Genomic DNA, 4,133 nt, shown 5'->3' with positions numbered 1-4,133 from the left:
TGAATTATAGTACAATACAGTTATTGTAAAAGACTGGACCAGATGTTGTCGGTTTACTCTTACCTGTCAGTATTATGCAAACCTATATTTTCCCATCACAAGCATAGGGGCTCAGGGCAAAGATTTTTTTTTTTCTTTTTTTTTGGCCCGGCATTAAAGAAGAGAATGACCAGTAGTTTGCCCCCTTGCGGTATTAGGTGAACAGTAAACCCCAACCATCTCTTGGACGTAATACTTTATGAGCAACACCTGGAAATGCTGCAACTCACTAGACCAATAGGCATCCATAAACTTATTAACAGTAACGATAATTATTGCGTCACCAGGACAACCCCACAACTTCCTCTCTTCCATTAAGAAAATGAAACACCAACAGCTCAGGCCCCAAGCTGTTGACACAATGCAATGCTCGGTATACCTCCGCCAAGCCTTGCACATGGATTTGCCAAACATCCTCAATGACAGGATTAATTGAAATGAGACTAAAGATAAACTAAGTCAACCCAATATGACCTTGTTCTTTGACCCACTGACCTTGCTGACCTAATCAGTTCATCATCCCATCATACTGTATCACTGACAAAAGTTTGTTCGAAAACTGTCTAGGGGTTTAGGGGATATATCGCCCACACCCGTGTGACCTTGACCTTTCACCCCTTGCCCTTGCTGACCTAATCAATTCATTGTCCCTTCATTCTGTATCACTGACAAAATTTTTTCAAAATTAGTCAAGGGGTTCAGGAGATATTGCACCCACATGTCAAATGACCTTGAACTTTGACCTCTTGACTTTGCTCATCTAATCAATTCATCCTTCCTTCATACTGTGTCACCGACAAAAGTTTGGTCGAAATCCATTGCGGGGTTCATCAGACATCACACCAAAGCCCATATGACCTTGACCTTTGACCCCTTGACCTTGTTAATCTAATCAGTTCATCATCCCTTCATACTGTATCATAGTCAAAAGTTTGGTCGAAATCCATTGAGCGGTTTAGAAGATACTGAGCCCACAAGGAAAAACTGAGTTGGCCCCATATAGTCTTGACCTCTGACTCCTTGACCCAGTTGACATGATCAGTTCATCATCTACTCATACTACATCAGTGACAAAAGTCTGGTGGAATTCCGTTAGTGGGTTTAAGAGATATTGCGCCCAGAAAAGTGTTAAGGACGAAGGCACGCACCAACGCATGCACCCACTCACGCACGGATGGATAGGCCAATCACCTAATGCCTTCTTCACCAGAGGTGGGCAGAGGCATAAAAAGAATCCAAAACCACCAAAAAAAAATCACAAGTAAAATAAATATATATTAAAATCTAATTCCCACAACATTTCGAAATTGATTTTAGATAATACTCATCTGTTCGGGAGCAAAAGAAGTTACAAAATAAATACCATAGTGTGTGCACTTGAATAGGGAACATAGAATTGGTGTCTTCAAAACCACATTTTTTTCCCCCTCTTATTCTTACTTTACCTCGATTCTCATCTTTGCATACCGGGTGTTATCCACACCTGAAGAGGCATCCATTTCCTTTCTTTTACTTTCCCTTCCTCATTCTCTTGTTTTCTTAAGTGATATTATTTATTGTCCCTTGCTTAGCCTCGGGTTTTAAGATCGTCACCAATATGATTCCCTGTTTAATAGAAAACAAAAATTTCCTTCTACAATGATTGTTAAGAAGTAGGAATGGCAAAAGTGCACATGCAAGAAGTGAAAAAAGAATAGAAACAAGAAAGCATTCAGGATGGGAGGAGAGAATATGGAGACCTATACCCATTACTCCATTCCACACTTTAGCCACAGACTTGTAGCTGGTGGAGTGTAGCAATGAGTATAGGTCTCCCAATCTCCTCCCATCGTGAATGCTCTCTTGTTTTTGTTTTTTCCATCTCTTATCTGTGCACTTTTGCCATTCCTACATCTTAATAATATTTTAGAAGAAATTTTTTGTTTTCTAGTTTATGATCTTTGCATAAAGCAATTGTCAGATTTGGATTGTTACATGCATAACTTACTGAAAAACTAACACGAAGGTGCCTTCCCATGAAAAAAAAAAAGAGGTATTTAGGTATTGTACATTCTTTAACTGTAGGTGAGCTGTAGCTAACCAATACTGCGCAAATGGCGTGTTTACTGGTGACAGTGAACAGTTTTCAGGCCGAAACTCGCGAACCATAGCCTCAATACTTTTCTAAACATGAAAAGAAACATCTACACTTGACAAGGGCAACATTTTGGTGTATAGTATGCTCGTGTGCGGCTTTTTAGGTTTGGAATTATGACTGACAAAGAAGGAAAGAAAGAAGAACATGATCGATATTTTTGTGGTTCGATTTTGCTACTCCTATGAAGGTTAGCAAGACTTTCGCGAGTAGTTTTGCACTTGAATATCAAAGATCTTTAGTTCAAAAGCTTAGAACTAAGCTTTGTGATCGTTTTCTCATGGATGTTCGCATACCCAGTAACAGACGACGCCACTCAACATGCGTCATTCCTATTTATGGAGTGTTAACGCACTCTGTAATATTGTTCCTTTCATGTATCACGTCATTCATTATGTATGTTCAAATACAATCATACACATTCATATCGCAACCAAAAGGAGGATGTTGACCCTTTTGTGCATGGTAAGTTTCAATAGGTTTTGCGTTCCACAACACATCAGCTTTCTCGGCCAATCCCCCCTCTGAGTGCTCCAAAAAAGTGTATTCTCGGCTTGTTTTTGCCACCCAAACATTTTTATTTTGCTACAAATCCCACATATTCCTGTTCGTCTATATTTGTTCTACAAGATAAGCAAAAAAAAAAAACACACACACACACACACACACACACAAAAAAACACTATATGTACGTTAGGGCAGTGTGAATAAACATTCGGGAACATTCATCTCACTTCCCAACATCATAGCTTGAATGTTTACTAACCTACCTGTAGATGTTATACAATCAATTGAAATAGAATTTTATTAGTTATCGAACGGGTTTGTTGGCATTTTGATACGAGGTATGGTTTTTGAGTAATAAGTGAAAAGGTAAAACCTATTTCTGACAGACAACAGAAATTTTATTCGAGGAGCTCTAGCAGAAAACTTTTCTCAGCAGTGTTATATTTTTATTTTATCTTATGCAGAATTCCATGGCTTTCATTTCCTATCAGAACAGTTCTACACCTCATAACTTTTGAGAAAAATGCAAAAAACTACGGTGTACCCAAGCATTGTCATGACCGTAGGGCAGTTTCCCGCCTCCCTCTAAGCTCCTGCGTGTACTTCACCAATTCCATGTACACTAGATATGCACACTATATTCAAATGATTCATTGTCACTATTATTATAGTTGAATACTCACATTTGGTGCAGGGTAGAGGCAGTGTAGTTGATTAGAAACAGTAGCATAGTCTTCGTCGGGCCAGTGGCTGGAAATGACCTGGAACATTTCACAAACACCTAACTTCCTATTGCAAACACCAAATCTAATCACAATAGTGCCCAAAAATTATAGATAAGCACTATTGGTATTATGAAATATGCTGCATGGCTGGGAAGGGGGTAATCGAGGAGATTTAAAGGGACAAGCCAGCACACAAACTTCCCCACTCACAGCTCATTTGGTACTAAATAACCTGTCTGCTCTCTCGCGGGTATCAGGATCCACAGTTGCCAACTCATTAATTTTGATGAAAGCCGGGCAAGCTATGATGCCTCCAAAAATGACGCAAATCGACTGAAAAAGTTTTTTTTTCTTCTTGGCGAATATTTTATGGTTTTATGATGTTAAAGGCATCACTGCATATTTACAAGGAAAGACCCTAATGACGCCTAATGCATCACCGTGTATGAAGGGTTAATCAGGATTACTCAGATCATATCGATCAGTGTGTGTGTGTGTGTGTGTGTGTGTGTGTTAAAAAGTATGTAAATTAGAAGCATAAACAAAAACAAATCTGTAAATATCTTAAAGTATATATATTTGTACAAGAATAAACAACCACGAAAATTTGATTTAATGTAATGTGAATATTTTATTCTTTTTGGGCTGTCATGGTATTAAAGTAGGTTTAAGGCAACATGTCATAATAACGATAAATTATTTTGGCATAAGCTACATTTACCTGGATA

This window comes from Coenobita brevimanus, chromosome 59, assembly GCF_032717465.1.
Source record: "Coenobita brevimanus isolate Jiangsu-jjx chromosome 59, ASM3271746v2, whole genome shotgun sequence".
In the NCBI taxonomy this organism is placed as follows: Eukaryota; Metazoa; Arthropoda; class Malacostraca; order Decapoda; family Coenobitidae; genus Coenobita; species Coenobita brevimanus.
This window is presented reverse-complemented; position numbering follows the sequence as displayed.